General features: G+C 40.8%; 1 protein-coding gene across 1 annotated transcript in view; it reads right to left on the bottom strand.

Moving 5' to 3' along the window:
- Positions 1-2,506: 2,506 nt before the first annotated feature.
- The window catches only part of BCL2L10 (BCL2 like 10), a 46,756-nt gene continuing 35,261 nt past the window's right edge, over positions 2,507-14,001 (bottom strand). The window contains 1 exon segment of the mRNA XM_067747273.1: positions 2,507-7,427. The gene's annotated coding sequence lies outside the window, so the exon portion shown is untranslated.

The raw sequence follows: 14,001 nt of genomic DNA on the forward strand, positions 1-14,001 counted from the left end.
TGTGGAGGCCCTAGAAATTACCTTAGTGGATTGTGAAGGCCAAGGAAACTACCCTACATGATTGTGGGTGCAAGAAACTATCTTAGTTCATTGTGGGGGCTAGGGAACTGTACCTTAGGTTATGGTAGGTACCCAGGACATACTACAATAGATGACTGTGGCCCAAACTCTACTTTAGGTGATTGTGGGGGCCTGGAAACTATATCTTAATGATTTTGGGTCCCCAGAAAATTCTATCTTAAGGTCTTCTGTGGCCAGGAAACTCCACCTTAGGTGATTTGGGGGGTCTAGTAAACTAATTTTACCTTAAATGATTGCGGGGGCCCAGGAAACTATCTTAGGTGAATTTGGGGGGGTCCAGAAAAGTCAAGCTTAGGTGATTTGGGGTCTAAGAAACTCTAGCTCAGGTGATTGTGGGGTTCCAGGAAGATTAGATGACTGTTTTGGTCCAGGAAATCAAGCTTAGGTAATCACGGGGTGGCAGGAAATTCATCCTTAAATGATTGTGGGGAAATTCTACCTTAGTAATTGTTGCTGCCTAGGAAAATGTATCTTAGGTGATCAATTGTAGGGGTCTTAAGAATTGTATGTTAGGTAATTTGGATCTAGGAAACTACCATAGTTTATTGTGGGGAATAGGAATCTAACCCTTAGTGATTTGGGGTCCCAGGAAAATCTACCTTAGGTGATACTGGGGGCCCTGGAAACTCTATATTAGATGAATTTTGGGGCCTAGGAAACTCTTACCTTATGAGAGTGAGGGTGAAGAAAATCTACATTAGGTTAGTGTTGGGGCGGGGCAGGAAATTTTTCCGTATGTGATTCTGAGGGACTGAAAACTTACTTTAGATGAATTTGTTTCCAGGAAAATCTACCTTAGGTGATTGTGGGGGCCCAGGAAACTCTATATGGTAATTGTGCAGGCCCAGGAAATCTGGCTTACTGTGAGGGGACCAGGAAATTCTACCTTAGTGATTGTAGGGGGCTCATGAAATTCCACTCTAGGTTATTGTGGGGGTCCACAAACTACCTTTTGGTGATGTTGAACTAAAACAGACTGTCAGTTATTTCTTCAGCAAAAGAATAGGTTTATTCGGGATCTGCACAAAATTAAAATTCAGGGTGTGCAACTATGTGGAACTACTTGCATGTCCCCACACAGCAAGGCAAGGAGAGCTCTTACAGAGGAGAAAAGGAAGTTGGGAGGACTACAGTAAACAGAGTCCACGGCTTTTCATTGGCTGAGTCCTTGCCAGGAAAGAAGTCTTCTTCCTGTTGGGCTCTGTTATCATCACAGGACATGAGAGTTCCCCCCTCTGGTTTCCTGACTCTATCTGAGGTTTCTCTATTTTTTTCAGTGTTGATGGAGTCAGGATACTCTCCACCTTAGGTGATGTGAGAGCCCAGTAAACTGTAGTTAAGATGATTGTGTGGGCCCAGGAAAGTCAAACTTAGGAGAGTGCGGGGCCCCAGGAAATTCCTCCTTGGTGAATGAAGGGGCTTTGGAAACTCCACCTTAGGAGATCGTGGGGGCCAGGAAACTCTACCTTATGTCAGCCTTAGGTTTTTTGGAGGGTGAGGTTGAGAAGAGAAACCACGCCAGGGGTCCAGATAGCCTGCCTACACATCTAGGTTCCCAGGTGTATTGTGACCTCAGTTCTGCTGCTTCTCTGGCTTCAGTTCTAACTGTGGTGGCTCCCTTGCCAGAACTCTAATTTCAGGAAACTGTAATTAAGCTTTTATCCACTGGAGAATAAGCTAGAGTCAGATGTTTGGGGGTTTGAAACTGGCCCTGGTGCTTCACTCCTTATTTAATGCCCAGCCAACTTTCAGGCACTACTCCCTCTTTATATATCTATATTTCTAAGAATCTTTCTTCTTTATTTTTTGCTGCATTGGGTATTCATTGCTGCACACGGGCTTTCTCTAGTTGTGGTGAGCGGGGGCTACTCTTTGTTGCAGAGCACAGGCTTCTCATTGCGGTGGCTTCTCTGGTTGTGGCGCACGGGTTTAATTGCTCCGTGACATGTGGGATCTTCCTGGGCCAGGGCTGGAACCCGGGTCCCTTGCATTGGCAGGCAGATTCTTAACCACTGTGCCACCAGGGAAGCCCACTAGTCCCTCTTTAGATGCCTTTGCTGCTTCTGATCTTGGCATTATTCCATAGTTTTGTTTTGTTTTTTCTGCAGTTTTCATTTTATTTTATATTTTGGTATTGGAAAATACATAATGAAAGCAGCAGTCTTAATGATGTACATATATTTATTTTTAATGTTTATTTTCTTATTAGTCATCCATTTTACACACATCAGTGTATAAATGTCAATCCCAGTCTCCCAATTCATCACACCACCACCCCCACCCCACCCCCTGCCACTTTCCGCCCTTGTGTCCATACATTTGTCCTCTACATCTGTGTGTCAATTTCTGCCCCGCAAACCAGTTCACCTGTACCATTTTCTAGGTTCCACATATATGCGTTAATATACAATATTTGTTTTTCTCCTTCTGACTTACCTCACTCTGTATGATAGTATCTAGATCCATCCACGTCACTACAAATGACACAATTTCGTTCTTTTTCATGGCTGAGTAATATTCCATTGTATTTATGTACCACAACTTCTTTATCCATTCGTCTGTCTATGGGCATTTAGGTTGCTTCCATGACCTGGCTATTGTAGATAGTGCTGCAATGAACACTGGGGTGCATGTGTCTTTTTGAATTATGGTTTTCTCTGGATATATGCCAAGTAGTGGGATTGCTGGGTCATATGGTAATTCTATTTTTAGTTCTTTAAGGAATCTCCATAGTGGCTGTATCAATTTACATTCCCACCAACAGTGCAAGAGGGTTCCCTTTTCTCCACACCCTCTCCAGCATTTACTGTTTGTAGATTTTTTGATGATGGCCATTCTGACCGGTGTGAGATGATATCTCATTGTAGTTTTGATTTGCATTTCTCTAATGATTAATGATGTTGAGCATTCTTTCAGGTGTTTGTTGGCCATCTGTATATCTTCTTTGGAGAAATGTCTATTTAGGTCTTCTGCCCATTTTTGGATTGGGTTGTTTGTTTTTTGATATTGAGCTGCATGAGGTTCTTGTAAATTTTGGAGATTAATCCTTTGTCAGTTGTTTTATTTGCAAATATTTTCTCCCATTCTGAGGGTTGCCTTTGGGTCTTGTTTATGGTTTCCTTTGTTGTGCAAAAGCTTTGAAGTTTCATTAGGTCCCATTTGTTTATTTTTTTTTTTATTCCCATTTCTCCAGGAGGTGGGTCAAAAAGGATCTTGCTATAATTTATGTCATAGAGTGTTCTGCCTATGTTTTCCTCTAAGAGTTCTATAGTGTCTGGCCTTACATTTAGTTCTTTAATCCATTTTGAGCTTATTTTTGTGTATGGTGTTAGGGATTGATCTAATCTCATACTTTTACATATACCTGTCCAGTTATCAAAGCACCACTTACTGAAGAGGCTGTCATTTCTCCACTGTACATTTCTGCCTCCTTTATCAAAGATAAGGTGACCATATGTGTGTGGGTTTATCTCTGGGCTTTCTATCCTGTTCCACTGATCTATATTTCTGTTTCTTGCCAGTACCATACTGTCTTGATTACTGTAGCTTTGTAGTATAGTCTGAAGTCAGGGAGCCTGATTCCTCCAGCTCTGTTTTTCTTTCTCAAGATTGCTTTGGCTATTTGGGGTCTTTTGCATTGCCATACAAATTGTGAAATTTTTTTTGTTTTAGTTCTGTGAAAAATGCCAGTGGTAGTTTGATGGGGATTTCATTGAATCTGCAGATTGCTTTGGATAGTAGAGTCATTTTCACAATATTGATTCTTCCACTCCAAGAACATGGTATATCTCTCCATCTGTGTGTATCATATTTAATTTCTTTCATCAGTGTCTTATAATTTTCTGCATACAGGTCTTTTGTCTCCTTAGGTAGGTTTATTCCTAGATATTTTATTCTTTTTGTTGCAGTGGTAAATGGGAGTGTTTTCCTAATTTCACTTTCAGATTTTTCATCATTAGTATATAGGAATGCTAGAGATTTTCTGTGCATTAATTTTGTATCCTGTTACTTTACCAAATTCATAGCTCTAGTAGTTTTCTAGTAGCATCTTTAGGATTCTCTATGTATAGTATCATGTCATCTGCAAACAGTGACAGCTTTACTTCTTCTTTTCTGATTTGGATTCTTTTTATTTCCTATTCTTCTCTGATTGCCATGGCTAGGACTTCCAAAACTATATTGAATAATAGTGGTGAGAGTGGGTAACCTTGTCTTGTTCCTGATCTTAGTGGAAATGGTTTCAGTTTTTCACCATTGAGGACGATGTTGGCTGTGGGTTTGTCATATATGGCCTTTACTATGTTGAGGAAAGTTCCCTCTATGCCTACTTTCTGCAGGGTTTTTATCATAAATGGGTTTTGAATTTTGTTGAAAGCTTTCTCTGCATCTATTCAGATGATAATATGGATTTTCTCCTTCAATTTGTTAATATGGTGTATCACATTGATTGATTTGCATATATTGAGGAATGCTTGCATTCCTGAGATAAACCCCACTTGATCATGGTGTATGATCCTTTTAATGTGCTGTTGGATTCTGTTTGCTAGTATTTTGTTGAGGATTTTTGCATCTATATTCATCAGTCATATTGGTCTGTAATTTTCTTTTTTGTAGTATCTTTGGTTTTGGTATCAGGGTGATGGTGGCCTTGTAGAATGAGTTTGGGAGTGTTCCTCCCTCTGCTGTATTTTGGAAGAGAATGAGAAGGATAGATGTTAGCTCCTCTCTAAATGTTTGGTAGAATTCGCCTGTGAAGCCATCTGGTCCTGGGCTTTTGTTTGTTGGAAGATTTTTTATCACAGTTTCAATTTCAGTGCTTGTGATTGGTCTGTTCATATTTTCTATTTCTTCCTGGTTCAGTCTTGGAAGCTTGTGCACTTCTAAGAATTTGTCCATTTCTTCCAGGTTGTTCATTTTATTGGCATAGAGTTGCTTGTAGTAGTCTCTTAGGATGCTTTGTATTTCTGCGGTGTCGTAACTTCTTTTTCATTTCTAATTTTATTGATTTGAGTCCTCTCCCTTTTTTTCTTGCTGAGTCTGGCTAATGGTTTATCAATTTTGTTTATCTTCTCAAAGAACCAGCTTTTAGTTTTATTGATCTTTGCTATCATTTCCTTCATTTCTTTTTCATTTATTTCTGCTCTGATCTTTGATTTCTTTCCTTCTGCTAACTTTGGGTTTCGTTTGTTCTTTCTCTAGTTCCTTTAGGTGTAAGGTTAGATTCTTTACTTTAGATTTTTCTTGTTTCTTGAGGTAGGCTTGTACAGCTGTAAACTTCCCTCTTAGAACTGCTTTTGCTGCATCCCATATGTTTTGCATCGTCGTGTTTTCATTGTCATTTGTCTCTAGGTATTTTTTGATTACTTCAGTGATCTCTTGGTTGTTTAGTAACATATTGTTTAGCCTCCATGTGTTTGTGTTTTTTCCCTGTAATTCATTTCTAATCTCATAGTGTTGTGGTCAGAAAAGATGCTTGATATGATTTCAATATTCTTAAATTTTCCAAGGCTTGATTTGTGACCCAAGATGTGATCTATCCTGGAGAATGTTCCATGTGCACTTGAGAAAAAAGTGTAATCTGCTGTTTTTGGATAGAATGTCCTATAAATATCAGTTAAATCTATCTGGTCTATTGTGTCATTTAAAGCTTCTGTTTATTTATTTTCATTTTGGATGAGCTGTCCATTGATGTAAGTGAGGTGTTACAGTCCCCCAGTATTATTGTGTTACTGTTGATTTCTTCTTTTATAGCTGTTAGCAGTTGCCTTATGTATTGAGGTGCTCCTATGTTGGGTGCATATATATATTTATCATCATTATATCTTCTTCTTGGATTGATCCCTTGATTATGTAGTGTCCTTCTTTGTCTCTTCTAATAGTCTTTATTTTAAAGTCTATTTTATCTGATATGAGTATAGCTACTCCAGCTTTCTTTTGATTTCCATTTGCATGGAAATCTTTTTCCATCCCCTCACTTTCAGTCTGTATGTGTCCCTAGGTCTGAAGTGGGTCTCTGGTAGACAGCATATATACAGGTCTTGTTTTTGTATATGTTCAGCAAGCCTGTGTCTTTTGGTTGGAGCATTTAATCCATTCACGTTTAAGGTAATTATAGATATGTATGTTCCTATGACCATTTTCTTAATTGTTCTGGGTTTGTTTTCGCAGGTCCTTTTCTTCTCTTGTGTTTCCCACTAAAGAAGTTCCTTTAGCATTTGTTGTAGAGCTGGTTTGGTGGTGCTGAATTCTCTTAGCTTTTGCCTGTCTGTAAAGCTTTTGATTTCTCCATTGAATCTGAATGAGAACCTTGGTGGGTAGAGTAATCTTGGTTGTAGGTTCTTCCCTTTCATCACTTTAAGTAGATCATGCCACTCCCTTCTGGCTTGTAGAGTTTCTGATGAGAAATCAGCTGTTAACCTTATGGGATTTCCCTTGTGTATTATTTGTCGTTTTTCCCTTGTTGTTTTCAATAATTTTTCTTTGTCTTTAAGTTTTGCCAATTTGATTACTATGTGTCTTGGCGTGAGTCTATTTCCATTTTGTAGATAAGTTCATTTGTGTTGTATTTGAGATTCCACATATAAGTGATATCACATGGTATTTCTCTTTGTGACTTACTTCACTTAGTATCATCTCTAGGTTCACGGTTGTTGCTGCAAATGGCATTATTTTTTTATGGCTGAGTAATATTCCATTGTATATATGTGCCACAAGTTCTTTAGCCATTCCTCTGTCAGTGGACATTTAGTTGGCTTCCATGTCTTGGCTATTGTAAATAGTGCTGCAATGAACACAGGGTTGCATGTATCTTATTGAATTAGTTTTCTCTGGATATATGCCAAGGAGTGGGATTGCATGATCATATGGCAAGTCTATTTTTAGTTTTCTGAGGAACCTGCATACTGTTCTCCATAGTGGCTGCACCAATTTACTTTCACACCAACAGTGTAGGAGGGTTCCCTTTCTCCACATCTTCTCTAGCATTTGCTATCTGTAGACTTTTTAATGATGGCCATACTGACTGGTGTGAGGTGATACCTCGTTGTAGAAGAGCAACTGACTTTAGACGAATCCCCTCACCCCTGAACCCAAAGCCCTTCTACTCCCTGCTTGTCTGACTACTGGGCAGAATGGTATGCTAATGAACTTGTCTTTTAGGTTTTTAATCTCTGGAGAACTAAATATTATTTACTTCTCACCCTAAAAATGCTATTTTTTTTGTTTTTATCATTTTTGTGTGGCCTATTTTATTAGCATTAACAAAAATATAAAAAGTCTCTGTACTGTTGTCCCAAATACATAAAAGGCAGATAGCATGTAACAGCTTCCCAGAACAAATGCAGCCACTGCAAGAAAAGGAGAAAGGAGTTTTGTGGTATGGTCAGAGAAAGAATGATAAATTATAAGAACGCTCAATTTTCCCTAATAGGGCAAAACCAGCAACATCGTCCCCCAAGGTATACCTTACATGGTTCAGTGATTCCCAGAACTCTATCAAAGCAAATCAGGGAAGTGGAACATGATATTTAGAGATGTGAAGTCGCTTGGCCAAAGCTGATGAGTGGTAAGAACAATATTTTTTAGGTAACATTTAGTTAGTATGTGTTATGTGGCAGGCTCTAAGTACCTTATATGTTCCATATAATTCAATCTTCAAAACAACCTTATGTTGTAAATCTATTAATAGGTATTTTTCTGTACTAATGAGTGTACTAATGAGGTAACAGATGTTACAAAAGGCTAAATAATTTGTCCAATGTCATTCAATTAAAAAGTGGCAGAGCTGAGATTAGACCAGGCAGGGTCAGGGGGCCAGCCAGTCATTTTAGTTTGCTTTTCAGCACGTCATTGTGTTAATGGCTGTGGGGGAAACTCTGAGTGATAACCAGGTGGGTGCAGTATTGTGGCTGGGATAGAGGTCTTGGAAGTCATATGACCTTGGTTCAAGAACTGGCCCCTTACCTATAATGTGTCTTTGGGCAAGTCATTCAACCTCTCAAAGTCTGTTTCCTCAAATGAGTACAAAGCATAGAGTGAATAATGAATAAATGTTAATTAACTAGTATAAATAGCTGTGAAAGCAGGCAGGAGTGAATATAGAGAGAGGAGAGCTTAGATCATACTGTAGTTTGAATAATTTTTAAATTCCCAATTAGCCCTGAAAAAGTTGAGAAAAATTCCCAATTGATAATGCAGAGTTTCAAATCAGAAAGCAGAAGGTCAGGGATAAGACAGAAGGTGGGGACAACAGCAATGTCTCTTTCTGGCTCAGACTTCTTTCACTTCTACGGTGACTACCACACTGGGCCTTGAAATGGACCACTCATTAACACTGAGTCTTCAGAACTAGAATGTCCAGTGACTTGGCATTCAGATTGCTTTGGATATAAAGATAAATTCCTGAACCTGGAAATGATCAAGTTTTGCTTCTATACCAGTTACTTCAGATGCTTCCTTTGTATTGTTTTTTAATGGTGGCCAAGCAAAGTGACTTGCCTGCCTTCTCCTGCAAAGGAAGAAGGATGATCTTAAGGATCCCATTCTGGGTAAGTAGTGCTCAGCTCCTGCTATCACATACTTTCTCCTCCTGAAACCTCCAACACCTTCTCTTCCATCCTTACTCTGGATAAGGATCTTGCTTCTTATTTCACTGAGACAATGGAAGCATCTGAATAGAACCACCACATGCTCTCTCCACCACATCTCCCCCATGCTGTGTATCTGTGTGCACACTCGTCCTTCTCTCCTCTAACCAGGGAGACCACTCTGCATCTATGTAAGGCCACTCCTCCATCCGGGCATAAGGGCCCATCTCCTCTTGTTCCTGCATCTCGTTCCTTCCATCTCTTGGCTCAGTCCCATCAGTATACACACATGCTGTTATTTTTCCCTTAAAAAAATTCTCTTTTCTATTGGAAAGAGATAAACACAGATGAGTTATGCCATTAAGGCACTACTGTTAATGTTGTCACTGTGATTATAATTTTTAAGTTCTCATCTAAAAAATATATATACTAAAGTTATTAGAGGTGAAACAATGATTCTTTAAAATACTCCAATCAGAAAGTTGTAGATGAAACAAGATTGTCAAAATATCAATAGCTATTGAAACTGGGAAACGAGTACATGTATCAATAGGTCCATTTTACTTTTCCCTCTCTTCTTGTGCATGCTTGAAAATATACATGGAAAAGGTTAAAAACATCATCTTAATTCCACTTTCTCTCCAGCTATTACATGCTTTGCTTCCCTTTATGGTGATACTCCTTGAAGTATATTCACTGACTGATTTTTTTCCCTCCTATTCTCTTGAACCTCCTTTATTAGGCTTCTTTCCTTTACCTTTTCAGCAAACTTGCTTAAGACCACTTAATGACCTCCACATTGTTAAATCCAGTGGTCATTTCTCAGTCTTCATCCTACATGATGCATCAAGCGTGATTTGACAGCTGATCTCTCCTTCCTCCTTGAAGCACTTTCTCCACCTGACTTCCAGGACTGCAGCCTGTGGGGGACTTGCAGTTGTCAACAGTACTGGTATTATTCTTTTAGCTCATTAACTCCAATGAGTAAAAATGGTTTCTGAATAGATTTGATTTCCATCTGGTGTTAATTACATACAAGGAAAGGATGTGCTCAAGGGCACAATGCAATGTTGGTAGCTGGTCACAAGAGTGAGGCTGGGAGTGAGGGCAGTATCATGGTGGCAACAGTTGTTACTTTTTTTCTCTCCCCTTCAACTATTAGACATCTGTAACAGAAAGTGCCTCTGCACACACACCAAGACACGCAAGAGATGTATCCACCTGTGCATCTGAAAGTGGATGGGTTGGATCTTGGAGAAGACCACAGAGCCAAGGGAGTTGCAGTGGTGGTGGCAAGTCTCTCTGGCAGAGGAGGTAGAAAGTGAAAGGGGTGACAGTCTGCCTGGCAATGTGGGTGGCAGCTGGAGGGCTCTATTGTTCTGTAGCAACACCTGAGTCCTAAAGAGAGACCTCTGTAACCAGGAGGATGGAAAGGAAAGAAGGCAGCCAAAGACAACCGAAGGTATGGGTTTCCTGCCATGTGTCCTGGAATTCAATCAAGAAGTCCCCCTGTGCACTGCTGGAGCTCCCCCAGTGGAAGATCCCCCTACCAGGCCATGGGCATACTCAAAGCTCCAAGTGTTTATTATATACCCCCCCACCCCCCAGTCTGTCACCAGCCTTTGTTCTTTTTTTAACACCAGCTTTTTTATGCACATGCTCCCAACTTAGCTCCAGGAAGTCAAACTTGTGCTATATTGCCACCTTCTGGAAAGCAAAAGAAAGGCTTCTTATTGCCAACCTGTTTATTAGAATCAAAGCAAACAAAGCCTTACCTAAGTAAGAAAGGTATTTGTTACTTCAAATGAAAATGTGCAGAGGCACATTTCATCAAACACTATGAAAAACTCGTCGTAATATGGCAAAAGTGAAAATAAAAATCACAGTTTTTCAGCAACTGAACCCAAAGACACAGAATACTGTGATCTACCTTATAAAGAATTCAAAAGAGTTGTCATGAAGAAATTCAACGAACTTTCAGTGAACTGAGGAATGAAATTAATGAACAGAAGGAATACTTTACCAAGAGAATGAAGTTCTAAAGAACCAAACAAATTCTGGACCTGAGGAACTCACACAGGAAATGAGATGAAGGCTGCATTAAAAACACTGGAAATAGAGCAGATCACATGGAAGAGAATTAGCAAGCCAGAGGATAGGACTTTGGAAATGGGAAGCAGTCAAGATGGTGGAGTAAAAAAACCCTGAGCTCACCTCCTCTCACAGGCACACCAAAATCATAGCTATCTGCAGAACAACCATCAATGAAAAAGAAGAACCTAGCTAAAAAGGTCTTCTATAACTAAAGATATAAAGAAGGAACCACAACAGGTAGGAGGGGGCAGAGTCGCAACATAGTCAAGTCCCCTACATATGGGTTGGCAACCCACAAATGGGAGAATAATTACAATTTTTTTTAATATCTTTAGGTACAGTTGCTTTACAATGGTGTGTTAGTTTTGCTGTATAACAAAGTGAATCAGCTATATGTACACATATATCCCCTCTCTCTTGCAGTTTCCCTCCCACCATCCCTATCCCACCCCTCTAGGTGGTCACAAAGCACCGAGCTAAGGGAGAATGATTACAACTGCAGAGGTTCTCCCAAAGGAGTGAGAGGTCTGAGCTCCATATTGGACTCTCTAGCCCAGGGATTCTACACCAAGAAGATGAGCACCTAGAGCATGTGGGTTTGAAGGCCAGCAGTGCTTACTTTCAGGAGTCCCAGAGTCTGTAGGAAATGAGAGACTTCACTCTTAAAGGGTGTGCACAAAATATCACACATTCCAGGACCCAGGGAGAAGCAGTAATTTGATAGGAGCCTGCTGATCTTGGAAAGTCTCCTTGAGGCAAGAAACAACTGCAGCTCATCCTGGAAACATAGACACTGATGGTAGCCATCTTTGGGAGCTCCTTCTACCATGTGGACACTGGTGCTAGCAAGTGCCATTTGGGAATCCTCCCTCTAGCTCACTAGCCCCAAGATCCAGCAACTAACTGGGTGTGACCACAGTCCCACCCACCAGTGGACAGGCTGCCTTAAGACCCTCTGAGCCCACAGCTGCCTCTGGATGTGGCCCTGTCCATGAGAGGGCCCAGGACCCAGCCCTGCATGCCAGTGTGCAGGCACTAGCTGAGGCCCCCCAGGACCCACTCTCTAGGGCACAGACACCAGCTGCAAGAAAACTGTAGCCCTGCAGCTTGCAGACCCAGCAGGCCAGACTCTGCCCAGGGACCAGCTGGGCCCTGGCCACCAGCAGGCCAACACAAGCTTCAAAACACCCCAGATCCCACAGCCAATTGTGTCAGGAACTGGCCCCACTCAGCAGCTATTTGACCCCAGTTCTGGGACCCCTGGGACCTGCAACCAGACCCCAGGACGCAGCTTCACATGCAGTGGGTGGACAACAGCCCTGGGGTCTCCTGGACCCTGACTCTGCCCACCAGTAACCCAGCATTAGCCTAGAGAACCTGTGGGGTTCCACAGTCAGCCGCCTCATGACCCAGTCCTGCCAACCAGCAGCTGGCAACCAGACTGACCACACAGTCAGCCTACCAAGACAGAAAGCCCCACACAGCTCTCTAGGAACCCCTGGCACATATAGCTCTGGTGGCAAGAGGGGAGTGCACTGCTCGGATGCATAGGACATCTCTTACAAAAGGCCACTTCTCCTAGGCTGGGAAATGTAAAGAACAAATTAGGCAAAATGAGGCAACAGATGAGTATGTTGCAAACAAAGGAACAAGAAAAAACTCCAGGAGAACTAAGTGAAGTAGAGATAGGCAATCTACCCGAGAAAGAGTTCAGGGTCATGATTGTAAAGATCAAAGAACTTGGGAGAAGAATGGATGCACAGAGAGAGTAGATGTTTCTAACAAAGAGCATATACAAAGAAAAACAAAACAGATGAATACTATAACTGAAATGAAAAACACACTAGAAGAAATGAACAGTAGACCAAATGATACAAAGTAGTGGATCAGTGAGCTGGAAGACAGTAGTGGAAATCACTGAAACTGAACAGAAAAAAGAATGAAAAGATATGAAGATGGTTTAAAGATATGAAGATGGTTTAAGAGACCTCTGGGACAACTTAAGTGCACTAATATTCACATTACAGGGGGTCCAGAAGGAGAAGAGAGAAAGAGACTGAGCATATACTTAACGACATAATGGCTGGAAACTTCCCAAATTTGGGAAAGGAAATAGATATCCAAGTCCACGAAGCTCAGATAGTCTCATACAGGAGTAACCCAAAGAGAAACACAGCAAGAAACATTTAATATTCTTTTTAATTACAATGGCAAAAATTAAAGGCAGCAAGGGAAAAGCAGCAAGTTACACACAAGGGCACTCCCATAAGGCTATCAGCTGACTCTTCAGCAGAAACTCTGAAGGCCAGAAGGGAGTGACATGATATACTTAAAGTAGTGAGAGAGAAAAACCTAAAACAAGAATAATCTACCCAGCAAGGTTCTTGTTCAGATTTGTTGGAGAGATCAAAAGCTTTAATGACAAGCAAAAGCTAAAAGAGTTCAGGATGCCTGAAGCAGCTTTACAAGAAATGTTAAAGGAACCTCTAAGTGAAAAAGAAAAGACCACAACAAGAAAACATGAAAATTACAAACGGAAAAAGCTCACTGGTAAAGGCAAACATATAGTAAAGGTAGGAAATTGTTCACTCATAAAGCTAGTAGGAAGGTTGAAAGACAAAAGTAGTAAAATAATCTATATCCACATTAAGCAGTTAAGGGAAAGACAAAACAATCAGATGTAAAATATTATATCAAAAACGGTAATTGTGAGGGGAGGAGAGTACAAATGCAGGGTTGTTAAAATGCATGTAAAATTAAAAGATCAGCAACTTAAAACAATCATGCATATCTATCTATCTGCTAGCTAGCTGTATGTGAACCTCACTGTAACCATAAATCAAAAATCTATAATAGGGGGCTTCCCTGGTGGCACAGTGGTTGAGAGTCCGCCTGCTGATGCAGCGGACATGGGTTCGGGCCCTGGTCCGGGAGGATCCCACATGCCGCAGAGCGGGTGGGCCCGTGAGCCATGGCCGCTGAGCCTGCACGTCCGGAGCCTGTGCTCCGCAACGGGAGAGGCCGCAACAGTGAGAGGCCCGCGTACCACACAAAAAAAAATCTATAATAGGTACACACAAAGAAGAAAAATGAATCAAACATAATACTAAAGATAGTAAAATCACAAGAACAAAAGACAAAAGGAACAAAAAAGGCCTACAAAAACAAATCCAAAACAATTAACAAAATGTCAATAAGAACATATACATCAATAGTCATTTTAAATGTAAACAGACTAAAT

Source organism: Pseudorca crassidens, chromosome 1 (genome assembly GCF_039906515.1).
Source record: "Pseudorca crassidens isolate mPseCra1 chromosome 1, mPseCra1.hap1, whole genome shotgun sequence".
Taxonomy (NCBI): Eukaryota; Metazoa; Chordata; class Mammalia; order Artiodactyla; family Delphinidae; genus Pseudorca; species Pseudorca crassidens.